This window comes from Mustela nivalis (assembly GCF_964662115.1).
Source record: "Mustela nivalis genome assembly, chromosome: 2".
In the NCBI taxonomy this organism is placed as follows: Eukaryota; Metazoa; Chordata; class Mammalia; order Carnivora; family Mustelidae; genus Mustela; species Mustela nivalis.
This window is the reverse complement of record NC_139021.1, coordinates 139,700,785-139,723,117: the sequence shown is the minus strand read 5'-3', so window position 1 is coordinate 139,723,117 and position 22,333 is coordinate 139,700,785. Positions and strand designations below refer to the sequence as shown.

Genomic DNA, 22,333 nt, shown 5'->3' with positions numbered 1-22,333 from the left:
ATGTGGTGGACCCCTGATGGCCTGTCAGCAGCCCTCCCTGGGCACCTAATCTTGTGGGTCTTAGAATCTTCAGACAATACGGCCCAGTGGGGACTCATTACATCTCCAGCCCCCCTCCTCCTTCTCCCAGACGTCAGATGACAGCACGGCCATCTGCCCAGGCCACCCCAGGTATCCCAGGTGTCCCCTTCGATCCCTCCCTCTACCTGACTGTCCCATGCTGTTTATCCCCAGCCACCTGTCATTTAGCAAGCCTTTGTGGAGCCCCCATTCCGCCTCGAGCTTTGTGCTGCATTTGTGCAGATGCCAGAGAGCAGGACTTCCTGATTCGTCTCCCAGGAAGCTACAGTCAAGCAAATCATTCACTGCAAGTGGCACTAACTCTGCTATCTTAATACCTGTGTGCCTCGATTAACATTCAGTCCCTCATGTTCTTTTAATCATCCTTTCCATGATGAAGAGATTATTTGCTCCAGAGATCACTGGCTTCATTTTTCAGGTGAGGAAACGGGGGTGCCGAAAGGCTGAGGGGTGGTCCTGGAAGTGATGGCGGTAGGAAGTGGGAGCACCAAGAAAGAACTTCTTTCCAGCCCATCCCTCCTCCCCCGTTCCACTTTGCTGTGGTGGAGGTCCTGCAGGTTCTCTGGAAGCAGAGGCTGAGACGGGTTTCCCTGGGGATCGTGCCTGTGAGAGACAGAGTGGGCAGCAGGACTGGGCTAGGGCAGCCCCAGGCTTCCATGCAGACCCAAGCCTGGGCCCACCCCATGGGAGCCCCCGAGCACAGGTGGCTGATACAGGAGTCCCCTGGGCTCAAAAGCTCAGGCCGGTGTATGGCCGCTGTGCGCGGTTGTTCCTGGGGCTGCCCAGAGGAGTGTGAGCTCAGCGTGCTGCAGGCTTCCTCCACCCCTTGGCAGCAAACATCAAGTGCTTTCCCAAAACGAGCATCCCAGCCACCCTCTATGGCTGCCACCCGGTTATCGAGACAGCCTCCCTTCTAGTCCTTCTGCCCAAACCGTATCTGGAGCTTTTGTTCTTAAACACCCATCTCTCCCGTGAAATCTGCTGATAATTCCCGTCTCCCGTGGGGTAAGGAACAGCTTCCTGAGCTGAGCCTTGCGGCCTCCGTTGTCCCCCGTACCAACCATCTAGGGACATGGGCTGTAGAATCAGACAGCCTGGGCTCTTACTGTACCCCCTCCCCAAGCCCACTACCTGGGAGCCTTAAGGTGGTCATTTATGTTCTTATCTGTGCATATGTACATACATACTCCGAAGGTGGCTGTGGGGGTCCGGTGAGAGGCTGCAGGTAAGGCAGCGGCACAGAGAAAGGGTGGAAATGACCTTTTCAGCTCAGACCTGCCTCATGGTCGGCATGGCCATAAACCCCACAAGGAGCTGATGTCTTGTCAAGGGTTCTCTGTCACCCCTAAGCTTCTGGAGGAAGAGTGAACAGAGGGGTCACTCTCGGGTTCTCTTTGCCTATTGAGGGACCAGAGAGGTGGGGAGAGGGAGAGGAGGAGTCCATGTGACCGCGCGCGCGTGTGTGTGTGTGTGTGTGTGTATGGTGTGGGGTCTGAGGCTGGGGTCCTGGGGCCTGCCCGCCCTCCTGTCGTCCACCCCTGCTCCAGGCCCATTGGGCACAGCGGTTGGGCTGCTGGGACCAGACCTGCCCCCGCCGCGCCGGCTGCTGTGTAGGAGGCCTTGTTTGCTGAGGATCCTGGTCCCGCCTGGCGCCAGCCTGCCCACAAGGCTGAGCCCCTCCTCAGGGCAGTCCCCACAAGTCGTCTCCTTCAACAAAGGACCAGTGTCCTCCACAGGGCAGGTGTGCAAGCAGGACGGCAGCCAGGCCTGCCAGGGACTCCGGGCGGTCAGATCACAGACGAGTGACCAGGGCTGGTGGGGGCCGGGGCCAGCAGGCTCTTCATTGTTTTTGTTGGTTGTGAGCCACTGTCCCTAGGCAGGGGTCAGAGGAGGGAGGCTGGCAGAGGTCCAGGCTGGGGAATTGAGAGGTGTGTTTGCCAAGCTGGTGGCTAGATGAGGGGCTAGATGAGGGGGCCCCGGGAGGGGTGCAGTTTCTCTTCCCCCACAGTGGGGCCCAGGCCACACCTCAAGCCCCTGGTCCCAGCTTGACCTGAGACAAGCAGAGATTGGAGTCTGCCTCCTGTAGCCAGGAAGGAAGCCACCATTCTGCATGTAGCTTGGGCCCTCCCCACCCCCCCCCCAGCCCCTATTTCACTCTCAGTCAGCTCCACCAGGCTACTGACACTCCGGCTCAGGCCCACTGCCAGACTGAGCCCTCAGCTGGTCCCACAAGCCCAGCCTTCCGGCATCCACTGCCGGCCAGTCGGCCCCGATGGAGCTGTGTGCACCCACCCACCCCCAATGGGAGGCCACCTCTGAGTACAGGCTAGTCCCAAGCAGGATCTGAGCTGGTGGTGGGCCAGGGCTGCCAAGCATCTCGGGCCACATCAGGGAAGTATCTAGAATGAGGCAAGTGAGAATCACCTTTGCTATTTGTAGCTCAGAGCTATGGAAACCACACTACCTACAGATTCTGGAAAGAGGGCCACGGACCAAGGACAAATGAATGGACGTTTCGGAGAATAATGAACAAAAGTTACAGATGTCCTTGAGTGAAGGCCAGCGGGATGGAAGGAAGGAAGGGGGCGGGGAGGAGAAAGAGAGGGACTGTGGGACCGGGGTGGGGGGCGGGGGCGCAGTGTGGCTGGATGAAATCCTCTTGCACCGCTGCTGGGGGAGTCCTCTAGCCCAAATCAGCTGCCAGAGGGGTCCGCGTCTCCCGGGAGTGGGGGCTGCCTTAGCACCCCTGTCACACTCTGTCAGTGGCTGTGAGCGTGGCTCAGGGGTGACCGCGAGGGTGGATTTCAGGACATGGGGTTGGATAGAAATCTGTCAAGGATTCTGTGTATCTTCTGTTTTCCCCACTAGTAACTCTGCTACCATCTCAGTGTCCTGCTGTCTGTTGTCACTCAGTGCACCGGGATGGCAGGAAATGCTTGGTGGGTCCATGGGCAGAAGGATGGATGAACGTGTGGATGGTGGTGGAAGGTGGACGGGAAGGGCAGTGGGTGGGTGGATGGACAGGTGGGCAGGCAAACTGGTCCACAGCTGACTTCACAGCTGGGGCTGGTGAGTAATAAGTGCGTCCTGCACCAGAAGGAGGCCGGAGAGGAAACCGGCATAACCTTTACTGGCACAAAACATAGGCTTCTCAAAGATCTCTTGCAGGGAATGCAAAGAGCGGTCATCAAAACAGCAAAGATGGAAAACCTGGGTTTCATTTTTCTTAAAAAATTGGACTCATTAACATTAATGATTTCTGGGCATTGCAAGACATCATTTAAGGATGGCTCAGGTGGTTAAGCGTCTGACTTGATTTTAGCTCAGGTTCTGCTCTGAGGGTCATGAGCTCAAGCCCTGCATTGGACTGCACTTTGGGCAGGGAGCCTACTTTAAAAAATTATTTAAAAATAAGGTAAAAAATGAAGCCATAAACTGGGCAAAGGTATTCATAAGACATTTATCTGTCTATATGTTAGTATAGAGAACTCCTGTACATCGACACAAAAAGGAAGGCAGCCCAGTAAACACTGGTCAAAAGACTTGAACAGGCATTTCACAAAACAAGGGGCCTCTAAATGAGCCATAAGCATACGGGAAGGCATCGAACATCACTAGTCAACAGGGGAAAGCCAGCCGAAGCCCCAGGGAGGTACCATTATGCAGTCACTAGAACAGATAGAGTTAAAAAGTGTTGGAGAGGATGTAACGTGGCTGGGACTTTCATACATTGTTAGTGGGAATGTAAATTGGTACAATCACTTTGGAAAACTGTTTGGTAGTTATGTACTCAAGTTAAAGATATGCTTACCGATGATCGAGAAATTCCAGCCCTCAGTGTATCTCCAGGAGAAGGGAGTTTGTGAGTCTATGCAAATACTTTACAGGACTGTTCATAAGAGCTCTAAACTGGAAATGACCCAAATGCTCATTAACAGTGAAATAGATACAGACCTAGTGGTACTTCCGTATGATGGGATGCCACTTATCGAGAAAAAAGGAAGAGATTACTGATGCATATGACATGGGTGAATCTCCCAGACAGTACTTGGGCAAGAAAAGCCAGAGTATAGACTGTATGTTTCCACTTGTAAGAGTAGGGAGAACTAATCTGTGGTCAGAGAAGTCAGAATCGTGGTGATTTGCAGGGGTGGGGTTGCTGGCAAGGGGGAAGTCTACTGGAGTTCTGGAAATGCTCTGTATGTTGTTCTCAGTGGTGGTGCTCTGTAGAAGTCATCAAACTCCACATTGATGACGGGTGCGGTCATCGTACTTCTATTGTACACTTTTATGGTATACAAAACATTTGGAAAAATACATCTGAGTTTCCTTGTTCCAGAAGAATTGGGTGTGCGGGCATGGGAGTGGGAGGAGCCCAAAGGGAGTACTACCAGGTCCCTTCCAAGGTCCACAGTTCTTGGGACTCAGTATAAAACGTCTCAGAGGAATTCCTTGGCAGAGGCTGGTCTTTGCCTGGGGCAGGGGGCCAGATCGGATGCCAAGGAGAGGGTGCACCTATGGGGAAGCTCACGAGGTAGTCAGTGACGACAAGGTGACACACATCTAGGACTTTCCTGCCAGCTCTGCCCCAGGCCACTGCTCACCTCAGCTGCTGAAGCACCCGGAGGGAGGCGGCTGGGGTTTCTGTGCCTCCCTGCCCCACTGTGTGGTAATCTGAGGGGAGGGTACCCCCATGAGCTTCCGACTCTAGGCAGGAAGGGAGGAAAGGGTCTTTGTGGTGCCAGCAGGTGCCCACCCAGCAAAATCAGAGGCATGTTGGCCTTGAGCTACTCCCCTGCCCTCTCCGGGTCTCTTCTCTGTTACATGGGGAGCTTGGGTGATACCTTCCAGGTGGTTCCTATGGGAGTGCCCCAAACCACCCAGGAGGCGAGGTGGCTTGCCAGGCCCACGCCCTTCTCCCAAAGAGCAGCAAGCATGCTGGAAAGCCTGCTCCAGTCTGCTGACCTCACAGAGCTGAAGTCACTTGTGCTGCCTCTCCCGTGAGTCAGGGAGCATCACGAGACTCCGGCACAGGTGACAGGGCAGGAGGCTTCGAACACGCAGGAAGCCCATGGGGCAGACCAGGAATAGGGTGAGGATTAGCCTGCCACAGGTGCCGAGAGGGGAACCTGGGAGGCCCCTCACCTTCCTCTCCCCACTGTCTCCACTGCTGCTTATCAGGAGTGCCCTCTCCTTAGCTTCTCCTTAGCATCTGGCTCGTCTACCCTCCCTCCCTATTCTGCACCCCTGCCCTAGGTCCAGGCCCCAGCCCCCACCTTAGAGGCTACAGGAGGTACCTCCACGCGCCCCAGCCTGAGCCCCTTGGTCAGTATTCCTCAGGCTTCCAGAACGTGCTCCCCCTACCCTGGCTTTAGTCAAGTACACCAGATAATCGATAGGATGCACCGACCTTAACAAAACCCAAAGAGGGTTTTGCTTTGTTTTATCTCACATGAGCTGAGACCCAGATCCTCAAACCTCTTCTTGTGAAATGTTTTAACCTAAAATCAAGACTTGACATTCAGTATGTAGAAATCTTTCCTATTTTTTTTCTCCTTTGGCTCATTATTCCAGCACCTCAAGAACATTTCAGATCCTGATTTTTTTTTTTTTTTTAGCCTTTTAACCCCCTTCACCCATTTCTCCCACCTCCTACCTCTAACCTCTGGCGACTACTAGCCCCCCCCTCTGAACCTGTGAATTTCTTTTTGTTTGTTTCTCAGAGATTCTACCCATAACTGAGTTCATATAGTATTTGTCTTTCTCTGTTCGACTTGTGTCACTTAGTATAATGCCCTTGAAGTCCGTCCGTGTTGTCATAAATTGCAAGAGTTCCTTCTTTTTATGGCTGTGTAGTATTCCTGTGTGTGTGTGTGTGTGTGTGTGTGTGTGTGTGTGACACATTCTTTAATCTGTTCATCCATTGACGGATGCTTCGGTTGCTTCTGTATCTTGGCTATTGTAAATAATGCTGCCACGAACTTAAGTGAGCATTCATTTTTCTGAATTCGTGTTTCTGGTTCCTTCAGATACATACCCAGAACTGGAGTTGCTGGATCCTATGGGAGTTCTATTTTCCACTCTTTGAGAAAACTCCATACTCTTTTCCACAGTGTCTGTACCAAATTACATTCCCACCAACCATGCACGACGGTTCCCTGTTCTCCCATACTGGCCAGCACTTGTTATTTCTTGTCTTTTGGATAACAGTCATTCTAACAGGTGTAGGGTGATATCTCATTGTGGTTTTGATTTGTGTTTCTCTGATGATGAATGACATTGAGCACTTTTTCATGTGTCTGTTGGCCATCTGTATGTGAGTTTAAAGAGTTTTGACAAATGTATATCTCTGTGTAGGTAACACCCAGAGTGTAGGGTATTTTGATCATCCTGGAAAGCTCCCTTGTATCCCCTTCAAATCACCTATCTTTCTTCCCAAACAATGTTTGTTCTGACTTCTACTCCCACAGATGAGTTTTGTGGGTTCTTGAATTTCACAAAAATGGGATTCCATAGTAATTATACAGTACATAATCCTTTATGTCTAGCTTCTTTCACTCAACATGTTTTCCACTCTCATCCATCTTTTTTTTTAAATATTTTTGTTTTATTTCTTTTTTTTTTTTAAAGATTTTACTTATTTATTTGACAGACAGAGATCACAAGTAGGCAGAGAGGCAAGCAGAGAGAGAGGAGGAAGCAGGATCCCCGCTGAGCAGAGAGCCCGATGCAAGGCTCGATCCCAGGACCCTGGGATCATGAGCTGAGCCGAAGGCAGAGGCTTAACCCACTGAGCCACCCAGGTGCCCCTCATCCATCTTTTGTGACTTATTGAATAAGATTCCATTTTATGAAAATAACTTTGTTTGTCCATTCTCCTATTGATGGACAGCTAGGTAGTCTATTGTTTTTACCGCAGGTTTTTGTTTTGACATATATTTGCATTGTTCTTGAGGAAATGCCTACAATTGAATTGCTCGGGTATGTAGTAGATGTATGTTTATCTTTCTAAGTGAGACTAAACTTCCCCAAAGTGGTTATACCATTGCAGACTCCCACCCATAACGTACCAGAGTAGGGGGGATGGGTTGGCCCAATGATGGGTATTAAGGAGGGCACGTATTGCAGGGAGCACTGGGTGTTATACGTAAACAATGAATCTTAGAACACTACATCGAAACCTAATGATGTACGGTATGGTGACTAACATAACACAATTAAAAAAAATAATACACCAGGTCCATGCCAACATTTGATATTGTCGGTCTTGTTAATTTTAGTCATGAAAGGATTTTTTTAAAAAACCGCATGTCCATCAGCTGATGAATGGATGAACTGAATGCAGTAAACACATACATAGGACTATTTTTATTTTATATTTTATGCTTATTTTATATTATTGTTTATATATATTATTATTATATTATATGTTTATTTTATATTTATTTTACTATACTCAGTAATACAAAGAAATCTAAAACACAGATGAAGCTTTAAAATGTTAAGCTAAGCGATAGAACCTGGTCACAAATGACTACCTGTATGATTTCCTTTATATGAAATGCCCAGGACGGGCAAATCTATAGAGACAGAAAGTAGATGAACGCTTGCCTGGGGCTGGGGGATGGGAGGGTAGAGGGATGATGGCTAATGGGCCTAGGATTTCTTTTTGGGGATAATGAGAATGTTTCAGATTACACTGATTCTTAGCTCTGAATGTACTAAAAGCCATTGAATTACACACTTTAAATGGGTGAATTGTATGGTTTGTATCTCCGTAAAGTTGCTTAAAAAGCTCAACCATATTTAATGAGCCAGTCACCCTCTGTAGCTCCCTGTGTTCTCAAAGTAAAGACCCAGATTCTCAGACCCAGATTCCTCATCTCCCCCTTCTACAGGCACAGTGGGAATCCTGCCATTTCCAGACGCACCGTATGCCAGCGCGCATCTCAGTATTTGCATATGCAGTGTCCTCTTCCTGGAATGTTCCACATCATTTCTGACTCATTCTTGGCAGTTCAGCTCACCTGACAGCCTTCTCTTATCCCTCTTCCATTCATTCATTCTTTCATTCATTCAAGTAATTGTTAGACAACTGCTGTATACCAAGGCTCTATTCTCGGCACTGGGGATGCAGCAGCAAACAAAATGGACTATATCCCCCCAAGGAGCTTATGTGACTGTCTGCATAAACAAATACTAATTGAGTACTTGGCAAAGGTGAAGCCTTGTGCCCAGCCCCTCTCCTGCTGGCTTCATCAGCATTCCTCTAGTGCCATCTGCTCTTCTGTTTCAACACTAACCTCTCTGGGACAAGTTGAGGGAGGGTGGCTCTGCCTCTCTGACAAAGTTGGGGACCCCATGGGGTAGGACCCTAGGACCAGTGCTCCTGACTTCAGAGCAGGGACGATGCTTCCTCCATGTACATTTCCCTTCCTAGTTTGTGGAATGCTTATGTGACCTTGTTCTTCTCTGGCCAGTCACCTGTGCTGTGCGTGGGGCCTCACGAAGAGAAGATGAGAAGGCAGGATGCCCACTGCCCAGATCAGCTAACTGAGGCCCCGGAGAATGGCTTGATTATACAGACTCACAGAGCTGTCCGTAGAACTTTGACAGAAAGCTGGTTTCGCTCTCTCGCTCTCTCGCTCTCTGCCCTAGGAAGGTTCCTTGTGATGTGATCAGCTCTGAAGGCCTTGGGTTGGTGTCCCCACACCAGGAAGTGATTCCAGGCCCAGCCAGGATCATGGACCAGGGGCTGGTGCCATGGGTCCCCCTCTGTGGGCATTTCCATCACTCCAGCTGGGACAGCTAGTGGCAGGATGGTCAAGACCTTCTTCCCTGTCCTCAGCCTGACTCACCTGGGTCACAAACTACATGAGAATGAAGTTGTCCTCTGGGCTTCCTCTCCCAGGAGATGTGCAGTTTACAAGGGAAGCCTCAGGAAAGGAACGTGCAAGTATGTCTCCTTAATGGTGTGATTAATGCTCACGTGGGAATGGTGGCTCAGAGCAGCCTTCCCAGTGACACCTTCTTAAAGGCCCCGTGGACGCTTGGCTCCTCTTTGCACTCGTTCCTTCTGGTCTGTTCTGGCAGCAGCAGGGGCAGGTCAAATGCAGTGAGGAGTGTGAGTATTACGTGAATGTACAGATATAAATGCTCAAATCCAAAGTTTCTGCCACCTTAGCATTTCTCTATTAATTAATTTTTAACCAGTGTCTGAGATATCACAACCTAGCCAAAATACTTTCAGAAGCTCATATTTTTTAAAAAAGCTCAATCAGAGGCACCTGGGTGGCTCAGTTGGTTAAGTGTCTACCTTTGGCTTAGGTCATGATCCCAGGGTCCTGGGATAGAGCCCTGTATTGGGCTCTCTGCTCAGCAAGGAGCCTGCTTCTCCCTCTCCCTTTGCCCCTCCCCCTGCTTGGGCTTGTGCTCTCTTTCTGTCTCATAAGTAAAAATAGAACCTTTTAAGAAAAAGCTCCCTTCGGTAGGCAGTGTGGGTTATCTGAGATCTCCATGTCCCCTCCATCCTTGGGTCTTTCCTGCCCATTTCTCTTTAGGTGCCTGAGGTCAGGGGCCCAAGGGCTGCTGGTCTCACCTGCTTGGTGTCCTGTCACCATCCTTGTTTCTCCTGCTGCGGCACGAGGGAAGGGAGCTCCTATTACACCAGGCAACGCAGTGGTTCCTGGGGTTCTTCCCTCCTCCCGTGGGCGTCACACCCTGGGCCCTTGAATTAAACACTGGGACAGAGTTTCTCCCAGCCTCTGCCTGACCCTGGAGAAAAGAGGCTCACAGGCTATGCTCTCGTTTCTCCATCTGCACACCCCAAGGGGGCAGGTGCCCTGCTCGCCTCGGAGGCCATATCAATGAAAAAGCTGCCTCCTCTCTGGACCTTGGGTCCTAGCGCGGCTCTGGATGGAACCTGGGGGTCATGCGTGGGGAGGACGGCAAGGGGTGATCCCCATCCCTCCATTCTCCAAGCTTGTGCTCTTCTAAGATAGAAACCCAACACATCCTACATGGAAAAGAGGTGTCCCCCTCATACTCTTGGCTTGGTGTCCTCTGGCTACTGGGTCTAGACAGCAGCTTCAGTAATAACCATGTTGATCATGCTCGCAGACCTTGGGGTTGACTGGAGCCAGCTATGAAGGTTTCTCTCAGAGACCCCGGCAGCCTCAGCCACATGGTGGTTGGGCGGGGGTCGTCTTGAAGACTTCCTCACTCCCATGTCCGGTGCCCGAGCTGAAAAGACAGACAGATGGGGCTGGAAGAGCCACGAGTCTCGGCACATCTCTCACTTTCTCTGTGGCATCTCTATGTGGTCTTGCCACATGGCGGCTTCAGATAGCTGGACTTTGTCCGTGGTCACCGAAAGCTCCCAACGCTATCAGAAACATCCATGTTTCTCCATCTGAAATAAACTTGACCTTTCTCCTGACAGTAGCCTTGATGTTGCGTGATGAGTAGAGAGCTCCCACTCCTCCTTGCTCTAAACTACATTACCATGCATCTCTTTTTTGAACAGGACAATGACAGCGAAGGGCATCCTGTCCAAATCCTGTCACTTTAATTCCCAAGTTTCTTCCTAGAATGCAGAACTGGTGGGGAGATAGCTCAGCTTAAAGATGCACTCACGTGCACACACACACACACACACACACACACACACACACACCAGATTTGTCTGTCTGGTCTCCCACAATTCTCTCCTTCCTACCTACGCTCTGACTTCCTTTGGAGGAGCTCTTTCTCATTCTACAGATTCTGTCCTTGTGTATCAATGTGTCCAGAAGCCTGAGCCCTACTGTGTAAGCTAGGGGCCTGCAAACATTTTTTTTAAAGCACCAGATAATAAATATTTTAGGTTTTGTGGGCCAAGAGGCAAGTTTGAGGCCACGATATAAGTACTTATGTGATCATTTAAAATGTAACCACTATAAAATATGAAAACCAGGGGCACCTGGGTGCCTCAGTGGGTTAAAGCCTCTGCCTTCGGCTCAGGTCATGATCCCAGGGTCCTGGGATCGAGCCCCGAGTCAGGCTCTCTGCTGTGCGGGGAGCCTGCTTTCTCCCCTCTCTCTCTCTGCCTGCCTCTCTGCCTACTTGTGATTTCTCTCTCTCTGTAAAATAAATAAAATCTTTAAAAAAAAAATGAAAACCACTTTTAGCTTATGGGCCCTAAAAATAGGATCCAGGTTAGGATTTGGCTCTGGACTCATAGTTTATGAACTCCTGGTATAAAGTAAAGGGATCCCTGAGGCACTTTTTACTAGACGCTTCCTCAGAGGCTTGTGGGGGTGGAAGTGGGGCACAATTTTGCCTGTGACCTCAGCCTGACCAAGAACCAGATGTTCTCTAGCAGGATGTGATACCAGGACAGGAAAAAAAAAAAAACCCACAAGAATTCATTCATTCTTTCCTATAGCTGTGTCTGATAAGCTATGCTACTCGTTCCTGCTCTCAAGCCTGTCCGGAGTGATATTCCTGTCTGTTACAAGCTCATTTTCCATGCCTGCCTCCCAGCCTCTGCCTTCACCCACATCCCACGAACAAATGCCCTTTTCCTTCTCTTACAGTAGTCAGAGTTGGTTTCTGTTGCTGTACCCAGAGCTCGCTAACTCATATGTACACGAGGTGTCCTAGTTTGTCCAACCACAGTGGAATTTTCTAAATGCGCATTCTGGATGCAGGAACTCAGAAAAGCCTAGGATCTTGGACCCCATGATCCTCAGCCCTGGGATGGTGACTTTGATCCGAGGCCCTGAGACTCTACACAGTTTGACCTTGGAGTTTCCAAGTCCCCAGGTCCTCTCTCCTGTGGACCCCAGGACACTCACCCTTCTGGGGGTGGGATGGTGCCGCTGGGAGGCAGGAAGGCTGGCACCAGCCCTGCCCATCTCTCTCTCTCAGGGCCTCTTTGTAAATTTACTCGCAGCAATCATACCCTGGTTTAGGCCAATCAAAAAGGAAGAGGTTGTCCTTTTCGGTTTGTTTCTCCAATAGCTGCAGCCGTGCCTGGCCGAGATGCATTTCAAATTAGCTTAAAGTAGAGGAGAATCACTGGCTCTCGTTTGACTGAGGACGACGTGGGTGTGACCGAGAACTTCCAGAACCAGCCTCCTTCTCTCTGACATTGTTCTCTGTCCCTCTGCATGGCCGTCTCATGGTCTGTTCCCATGGGCTTCCTTCTCTGTGTGGCCTGAGACAGGGCAGCCAGTTATTTCCAAACTCCCATCCTCAGAACTTGATCGCCAGGGGAAGACTCTCTCCATTCTAGCACCAGAAAGGAAAATCTGAGGAAGGATTCTGAGTGGTGCAGCCAGGGTTCGGGGCCCACCCCCGGACCCATCACTATAGACCGGAGAGTAGGGCTTACTGTCAGCTCCCACGGAACCGCGGAGCAGAAACTGGCTGCGGTAGGTTGCCCTTGTCTGCCCTGTAATTTCCTCCCTCTGTTCACACCTCTTGCAGCATGACCTTCAAATTCTTCTCATCAAGAGGCGGAGTCTATTTTCCCATGCCCTCTATCGGGGCTGGTCTTGTGACTTGTTTTGTGACTTGTTTTGACAAAAGGAACGAGGTCGAAGTAACATTGTCTCGAATCTGAGCTTTAAGAAATCCTGTGTACTTCCTCTTCATCTCTCATAACCTGCCGCCACCATTGGCACAAGCCCAGGCTAACCTGATGGGGGCTGAGACACACATGGCCCAGTTACCCCACCACCCCAGTTGACTGCAAGCCAACGACCAAACATGTGAGTGAGGCCATTCTCAGCCAACGTGTGTGCTGGCTGCAGACACACAAACGAGCCAGCTGAGGTTAGAAGAGCCTGGCCCAGATCAGCAGAACTGCTCACTCCACCCACAGGCTCATGGGCACAAATAAAGAGTTGTTTTAAGCTATGAATCATAAATACCTGTTTGTCACACAGCAGAAGTTTGCTGAGACACTGGCTAAGTGTTTATCAAATCCATGGAAAGGGACACAACCCTGCCTTCTAGTCCACAATGACTGGTCGAGGAGGTAGATACAGAAGCCAACTGGCCAAACAAAATCCTTCTCTAGGATTCTCTCTCATAGCCCCGGGTAGTTAGGCTGAATTTGTTCTGATCTTTGCCTTCTTTCTTAACTCTGTCCTGCTACCTTTGTAGTTAGATAGCCTGTGGTTGAGTCCCAGTCGATAGAATGTGGGCCTGGCCCACAGCCTCACTCCCTGGGGGAAGAGCCCTGTCTTTTTCCATCAGCCGGCCTAATGCAGAGAACTCCAGGATGAGAAAAGAGGGCAGAGTTACAAGGGAAGAAGAGCCTGAGTTCTTGAGTGACCACACAGATGGCGTCCAACCAGAAATACCCACAGTGAGCTGCGCCGGGAGCCACTGATTATGCGGTGGTAACTATTACGGCAGCATAGCTCAACTCACGTATCAGAAAGGGGCAGAAAGAGGAACAGAGCAGTTTCCCCAAATCAGCTGGTACTGCACCTGGAAGAAGGGAGGGGTGTTTGCTGCAAGGCAGGACATTAAATGTCCACTCTAGGGAAGCCTGGGTGGCTCAGTCAGTTAAGTGTTTCCGTTTGGCTCAGGTCATGATCTGGGAGTCCTGAGATGGAGTCCTGCGTCGGGATCCCTGCTTCGTGGGGAGCCTGTTTCTCTCTCTAATCCCTGATTGTGCTCTCTCTCGCTATCTCTGTCACTATCTCTGTCTCTCTGTCTTTCTCTCTCAAATAAAATAAATAAATATCCCCTCCGTAAGCCACAAACCACCTCGAATGTCAGGCTATAAAACCAACCTAAAGAGAGACTCTGGGATGCTGTGGAGAGCGAGATCTGTGGGATTATGTGTTGCCTTACCCAGCAACACCTTGCCTGGGGTGGTCTTTCTTGCCTCATGGGGATGACACTGGGTCCTGGACATTGAGCAGTAATAATAGGGAGAAAAAGTCACTGGTGGGACCTCAAAGTCTCTCAAGCCCACTAAAGCGGAGACCTGATCTTTGTTGGACATGTGTTCTCATTCTAACAGGCGTCCTCTTAGTTAAAAGCTAGAAATCTCCTTTTGGTCTAGTGGGAGGTATCAAAAGACTTAACTTTTCATATCAGAAAATTCCCAGGAAGGTACAAGGAACTCATGCAGTCTGGAGGGAGGGGACTAAGTCCCGGGCAAAGAGGAGGCCAAACAATAGAAAGCTTCTATAAGCAGGAGGAGTTGAAAGAGGAGGCCAGGCTTCCAGCCCAGCTGGGGTCACAGGCAGCCACCCTGCAGCCTTTTCTTCTGAGGCCAAATTCTTGAGTGAGGGAGGGAATGTGATGGGTCACGGACCAGCCAATCCTTTGAGTTGTGTGCCTATCCTGGTCTAGCTGGCTGAAGGCAAGGGGGTTTGGTTGTGTGGGCCAAACTTGGTGGTCCCCTAGCAGCAGCAGGTGGCTGTTTCCAGGGAAGGAGGGTAAGGGTGGACAAAAATCTAATGTGGTATTTAGGACAGGGACAGTCATTGGCAGAGATATGGCAGGGAGAAGCAGGACAGTTTGCGACGATGGCTAAAGAGAGAGTGAATTCAGTTCTGAGATGGTGGGAGATGGGACCAGTCTTGGGATCTGCAGACCATAGGTACCTCTGAAGGGCTTTCAGCAGGCATAGGTCTGTCCAGCTGACCTACAGGAACAAACATGGTGGTTAAGCTTTGCCCTCAGGAGTCCCACAGCTCTGGGCTTGCAGCTTGGTCCTGCCACTTACACCATGCATATGGTCCTGGGTCAAGGTCAAGGACTAGGGGTCACTGAATCAGATGCAGCCCACATATAGGCTTTCTTTGGGCAACATGGTGTCTGTACATGTTTTGGTTTGCTTGTTAACGTTCTAAAAAATCTGCATTTCCAGATTCTCTTGGAAGATCAGAAGATCTGGCAACAACTGGGTCTGCGGCCCTACCTGGCAACAAACACCTAGAGAAGGAGATGCCCCTTGGTCGCAGCTGATGCTTGCTGGCTGTCCATAGTCTCTACCTCTCCCCACCAGCTTCCCAACGCCTATGCCCTGGCATCGCATTCCTCAGCAGCAGTCCCACTACTGTTTTCTTACAGTAGAGAAATAATTCTCCATATCCATGTGCAGGCAGAATAATGGTGTCCCTGTGGTGTCCATGCCCTAATCCCTAGAACCTCTGAATAAGTTAGGGCATGTGGCAAAGGGCAGCTAAATTTCACATGGAAATAGGATTGCTTGTCACCTGATCTTGAGATGGAGAAATGATCCTATATGACCCAGTATAATCGCAAGGGTCCTTAAATGTGGAAGATGGGGTAGAAGAGTCAATATCAGAGGGATGAGATGGGACAAAGACTTGACCGGCTACTGCTGACTTTGAAGGTAGAGGAAGGAAGAGGTTATAAGTCAGGGAGCATGGCATCCCCTGAAGTGGAAAAGGCCTGAAAGTAGATTCTTCCCTAGAGTCTCCAGAAAGGGCACAGGGCTGCTGACATCTTGGTTTTTAGCCTAGTAAGAATCATCTTGGGGTGCCTGGTGGTTTAGTTGGTGAAGTCATGATCCCAGGGTCCTGGAATGGAACCCCACAACAGGGTCCCTCCTCAGGGAGGGGTTTGCCCCCTTTCCCTCTGTCCCACCCCTCTACTCATGCTCTCTCTCTCTCAAATAAATAAAAAATAAAAGCTAAAAAAAACAAAAAAAGAACCACCTTGAACTTTTGGCCTTCAGAAATGTATTATAATACGTTTGTATGGTTTTAAGTCACTAGGTTTGGGGTACTTTTTACAGCAGCAACAGAAAACTGGCACACCTGTCTCTTATCAAAACGGACAATCAGCCAAGGAGGTGATGTCTTTGGGGAAAAAGGAGAGAAAGCATATGTCTTAATGAAAATGAGGAATATTTCCGTGAATTTAATTTGCAGGCAAATTGTATCCTACACCCGACCTTTCCCTGTCTGGTGCTATAGATATTAGGGTCTAGAACCTCCTCTTTCAGAAAGTAAATTACTTAACCTTTCTGCTGCTCACATCTCTCTTCTATAAAATGGCATCTGCCCTGTGGTTTTGTTATAATGAATAAACAAAATTAAGCAAACGAAGCAATTAGTATAGTACTTGACCTGTAGCAAATGCTCAGTAAGGGATGGTATGATTAGCAGTAGCTGGTCATGTAAGGATGGATGCATGAGGCAGAAGACGTTAGGTTTTGCTGCAGGAACAAATTAACACTCCATGTCACGGGCTTACTATAATAAAGATTTTTCATTTTTTTAAAATTCAAGCTGCATTTCCAACATGGATCAGTGGGCTGCTGGCTCCACCAGCCCCTCAGGGACCCAGGCTGAGGGAGAATCCACCATCCTGCCGTTGCACCATTTTAACCCATCGCCTCCTTGTCACGGGGCAGGGGACGGGCATGCTGGCCACCCTCACGATGGTAACGAACTGCTGTGGCCTACAAGCGAGCCACATTAGTTAAGCTCACAACCTGTTTTCCAGAATTGTTCACGTGCATCCACCTTGGCGGGTGGGGAGGTGGGTTATTCCCAGGTGCCTGGAAGGTTAGGAGACCACACTGGAGTACGTGATGGAAGTCAGCATCACTGCAGATCTGAAGAGCATGAGACTGGGGCAAAGAGACACATTTCAAAGCTCTGTAGAGTCCAGATGGGAACTGATGTGGTCTTGAATTTCAGTAACAGGATTAGGAATGGGGATAAGATGTCCGATTAAACAGATATTTAAGGGGTCAAGTAGTCAAAGCTTTAAAACATAGGAAAATAGATGAATACAATAACTGAATTAGAAAATAAAAAAGAAATAAATCAGAAATAAATCAACAGATTCAGGTATCAATTTGAATACACTAAAAAAAAAATCATCATGCTTTTTCTTCTAAAACTGATTCACAGACTTAGCCTAGTGCAATCTTGTGCAAACTAAGAAGTGGTTGTGATCATTTCTTTAACAATGATGGACACAGTGGAGTCCTGTGAATGGAGTTTTAGTAAGCTGAAATCAGTCTGAAATTATTTAAGCTTGGCACTAGATCATGAGAAATGATAAAACATGGCAAACCTCACAGTTGAAAAGCAGATAGGTGACAAGTATATTTTTAAGGTATTATTGATGAGTTTGCTTCCATTGAAGACGGGAAAGTAAAATGATCATAGATCCTGCTTCAGGGATAAATGAAATATTTAAGTTTTAAATAACATTAGTTTTATTACCCCTTTTGTCAGGTTTTTGATATTTCTCAAGTACTTCAACAGTGTTAGAAAAATGAATTATTAAAAATTTTAAAAAGCATGTATGAACTGGAGAAAAACTGTGGTGGTCAAGGTCGTAGGAGAGGTCAAGATGCCCATGGAGAGACGGCAGACTAAGGAAAGAGGGCAAGACCGCCAGGCAGAGAAGGTGAGGGCGAAGGTGTTGCCTTGAAGGGGGTTTTCGGGAAGCAGAGCCTGCGACCAGGATTCTTGTGAAGTTGATGTATTGTGGGGGGGGGGGTCTCTTCCAAATGCACCTGCAAGAGGGGTGAGGAGCAGGGAGAGCCCCCCATCCCCTGCTCTTGGCTTGATCACAGAGTGAGGGATCTGGAGCAGAAGCACACCACAGCGTGGTCTCCTGGTCAGGATCGAGGGCTGGCATTTTATACTCCGCGTTGGTCACCCCGTGGGGGTGGGGTGTGGGGGCCCAGCAGGGCAGATTTGGATAGGAACCTGGTGTTAATGCGGTCTTCCCTTGCACTGCTCAGACCCACTTGCTCCTCGCCTCGAGTTTACTCCACCTGCACATCGGGAGACACGGGGTGGTCGTCGGTGGGTGATGTGGGGTGCAGCTTGGAGTGTGGTATGCCGTTCTCTCAGGACCGCATCTGCTCCGGGAGCTGAGCTGCATCTTGAAGAGGCCCTTGGACCCTGAATGGGGTCTGCAGCTTCTGCCTGGTGTGACACACGGTGGCCCCAGTGGAATCTCTGTGTGTGTATCCACGGCCACACCACCTTTTCTGTGTGTAGGCGCTCTTGGTCTGAGAGCCCATGTCCGTGTGCTCCCAGGCAGCGGCCATGGCCTAAGTCTCCACAGCAGGGAGAAGCAAGCCCATCCCTAGAGTACAGATCAATCCTGGCCAGGTTGTCCTTTCTAGGATAGAGGGGGGTCCTGGGTAATAAGTGTGCCACCAAGGGGCTAGTTGGTCTCATGGTGTGTTAATGTCTCAGAGACTCAGCACGGTCTCTGTTGAAGACAGGGTGGACATTCAGCTGTGGTGGCCACCGGGCCAGGCTCGGAGAGAGGGAATTGAAGCGGGTGGGCTCCTGTATAACTTGATCTCTGTCTCTAGGATACTCTCTTCCTGAGCCCAGGTCGTGCAAGCCTAGGTGAGGGTGAGGGGTGAGAACAGAGACTGGCTGACGTCTGCTGGCCGAGTCGTCCAGCATCCTTGGTTGCCCACTGTCCTCCGCAGCGGACGCATCTGTAAAAACATGCTACGTGGATCCTCATACTTGCCCTGTCCCACAGGCCTACACGCCTGCCTCCCACCCGGTGCTCCCTGTCCCTCCAAGGTCAGTCTTGCTCTGTCCAGCCTCTGACCAGCTAGGTAAGCCACTTGCCACGGCCCACGATTGTGTGTATGCCCCTCTCTCAGGTCACCTCTCTCCTTGCGAAATAGATGGCCAGGCGTCCCACTCAAATCCCTGCCTAGTGGAAGGATTCCCTCTCACCTCGGCCTTTCCGTCTTGAGTGGGGCTCCCCCTGTGGCTTGCCCCCACGTCCTAAGCTGTCTCACCTGTGAACCAAGTTCACAGCTGATCATAATAGACCCTCTAAGTGGCAATAGGTATTTGCCAAGGGGGAGGGGCGGGTGCAACTCTCCCCACCCCAAGTCCTGGGGTCTCACTCCTTCCCTGTTAGGGGCTTGATGTTGGTGCAGGCCACCTGATGGCACAGAGTGCTGAGCACTTTCTGAGGTTCTCCTGCTGCTCCAAGAAGCCCTGCCCCGTTGGTCCGGCTGTGGGAGGTGAGTGTTGCAATGCTTCCTTCCTTTAGTGCTTTCCTTGGACTCTCACAAATTTGTTTCAAATCGCCAAGTAAGAGATCTGAGATTGTAATTTCCTTTCTTTGGTGAATCAGTGGCACTTAGCAACAGACACTCAGGTCCATAGTCTCAACACTTGTTCTTTCCTCCTACCTGCTACAGGCCGGCTGCACAGCCCCGGCGGGCGCGGCCCCCTCCCCCTTCCCTGCGCTGTCACCAGGGACAGGGCCTCGTTCCCATCTGGTCAGGAACCGTCTCCAGCATCCTATCCTCAGAGGCTGGTTCCCAGGCCTGCTCCCACTCCCTGCTTTAGGTCTGGTTGTCTAGGAGCAGAGCCCAAGATGGGCCTTCAGATTCCTGTGATGCCCCGAGGGATGGCTCTCAGGGGAAACCTACAAGGGAGGCAGTGAGGCGGAAGACAGACAGGGACAAGGTCAAGCAAGCATACGGCTTTAGGGAGAATCTGGTCTGATCCACAGGGAAGACTCTGGAACACGCACTGCACCGCAGCAAAGAGGCTGTCCTGCGATTGATGTGAGCTCCCAGGCTTTGGCTGCGGGGCTTCCTGGTGGGGGTCAGGGGGGTGGAGGAGTGGATGTGTTCCAGGCAAGAAGGTTCCAGGCTGCTGAGGGCAGTTCGCTGGTGGAGAGAGGCTGTGAGCCATGTTGGCTAGATGCAGGGGAACTGGAGGGAGCTCCAGGACCTAGTTGTGGCAGGAACCCATGAATGCGACAAAGAAGGCATGGTCAGAGGTGCTCAGGCAGACTGAAGACCCAATGGAGGGGGTTGTCATGGAATCCAAGAGAAGAGTTTCAAGGGACAATGGCCACCATCACACGTAGTTGTAAGGGCCAGTGTCCAAGAGCAGCATGGATTTCAGTGACCAAGAGGTCACAGGTGGGCTTGTGAGGGGAGTTTCAGAGCACTTCTGAGACGTGAGCCATAGGGCGTGGGGGAGGGTGAGTGAGCATGGACAGCTTCCCTGGCTAAGGAGTCTGCATGAGAAGGAGTGCAGAGAGATGGACGGCGAAGGGTGGGGATGCGGGATGTTAGACCTCACCACGCCGGGCCGGAAGCTCCAGACCCGGGGAAGGTGCAGGAAAGGGGCCAGCTGACGGAGCCAAGGCCCTCACAGAAGAGAAAGAGGTAGTGATGTCAGAGGCCGGGGGAAGGGCTTGCCCTGACTGGAGAAGGGCCACCACATCCTTTGGGCCTGGACAGAAGAATATAAAATTGGGGAAGGTGAAGGTAGGGTCATGGGTGGAGCAGCATGGTGGTGGGGGGTGTGGGGGGGTGGTCTGGGTGGGGGTGGTAACCTGCTTAGAGTGAGGTGGCTGTGGTTGAGCAGGAGGCTGGCACACAGGACAGAATAAGGGACATGGGTGGATGGAGGGAGCGGAGACCATGCCCTGAGGTCTCGGGGGGGCTAGAGACCCTGATTTGTTCTGGCACTGACTTGGGGGCCTGAGTAACCTTCCCCAGCAGCACCCTATGGTCTTATGTGGAGGGACGGTCATTGGATTCAGGGTGGGGGCTTTGTGGGATGGGGGACCAAGGACAGAAATGCAAGATGATGCCTGAGCTGGAGGATATGATGTGTGGCCCCCGGTGGGGGTCCACCTTCCAAGCAGCCCTGAGCTGGGCCCTCCTTGGGCTCTTCCTGCAGATTTATTCGAGGCCCGGAGACGGAAGTGACCAGTCCTGGGAGGAGTTGGTGGGGGCGGGGCGGCGGGTTTCCATGCAGCCTTGAAGCCCCACGAGGCAGCCACAGGCCTGTGCTGAGCCACACCGCTGGCTTCAGGCTCTGAAGCGAGAACGCAGGGACGGTTTGCTTTTTACGTCAAGTTGGCGAGCCTACAGCCTTGCCTCTCCCTCCCCGTCCCCTGCCTACTTCCTGCCTTGACGGCGATGGCATTCAGACTTTTTGTTTTCAACCACAACCCACAAGTAAGAATTAATCTGACATCATGATTCAGCAGATGCACACACACACACACACTGCACCACAGCAAGGAACGTTTCACGGTCCGTCCCCACCCTTACTCCGGAAGCCTCCTCATGCTCTTCTCCTCGCTCCCCTCCATTTCAGGAAAGGAGCGCTGGCCGCAGCCCAGGTAGATTCCGTGGGTCCCTGGACAGGTCCTGGAGAAGCACTGCGCGAAGAGGGGGTGGCCCCTCCTCTAGGAAGGGCGTCTGCTCTCAGAGAATATGCCTCCTGTCCCCGCGATGCTGGCAAAAGGCAGTGCCCGCAGCTCAGCCGTGACCAGGATTCCTTTTTTCTTTTTTTTTTTAAAGATTTTATTTATTTATTTGACTGAGAGAGAGAGATCACAAATAGGCACAGAGGCAGGCAGAGAGAGAGAGAGAGGAGAAAGCAGGCTCCCTGTTGAGCAGAGAGCCCCATGTGGGGCTCGATCTCAGGAACCTGAGATCACAATCTGAGCCCAAGGCAGAGGCTTAACCCACTGAGCCAACCAGGCACCCAGGATTCTATTTTTAATGTAACTTCTCCTTCCCTCCTCCCCTTCCATCTCCCACTGGAGAAACTGGCCTCCCTGGAGAAGCCCTACAGGCAGGGGACTTCCGGGCATGCCGTTCCCCATAGGCAGTTCCATGGCTGCTGAAACCACGCACCCTTCATGCCTGCTGCTTCCTGCTTCCCCCCTCCCCCACCCCTCACACTTAGGAGACCTGCACACTCTCCTCACAGGCACGTCCACACACACTCCAGGGGATAATTTGGGGGCACCTGCTAGCCCCCTCTTCCTTCTTGGAACGTACCCTCACCCAGTCCCTGTGGAGGGAAGGCTTGGCAGCCATGTGTGTTTTGCTCCTGTGGCCAGGCCCAGAGCTGAGTGGAGTGGGGGCAGCACCCTGCTGTTGGGCTCTAAGAATCAGACTCACTTCCCCAAACTCCAGGAGGAGACTCAGGGAGGGGGCGGGGCACCGAGTTTGGGTCAGGGGCTGAGGCCACAAAGCAGAGTTAGGACAGTGGTCTGGGTAGGGGCCGTGGCTACAGATTCCCACCCAAAGCACAGTCACAGAGAAGAGGAAACCCAAGGTCCCCTCAGAGGGTAGGTGACAGGGGTGCTGGGGGAGTACGGTGGCCGGAGGGAGAAGCTGAGCCAGCCAGCCAGCTGGGAGAGTGGCTGAGTCAGCAGTATCCCAGGGTCTATGAAGCCTCACTGGGCTTTCAGCTCTTCATTCTAGATACTTTCGACAGCACCC

At 51.1% G+C, this 22,333-nt stretch overlaps 1 long non-coding RNA gene across 1 annotated transcript; it reads left to right on the top strand.

The window, feature by feature from the left end:
* The first annotated feature begins 348 nt into the window (after positions 1 to 348).
* On the top strand, positions 349 to 15,766 carry LOC309858798. The gene is made up of 2 exons (XR_014308333.1): positions 349 to 499; positions 14,960 to 15,766. It is a non-coding gene; the product is annotated as an uncharacterized lncRNA (long non-coding RNA).
* Positions 15,767 to 22,333: the final 6,567 nt, after the last annotated feature.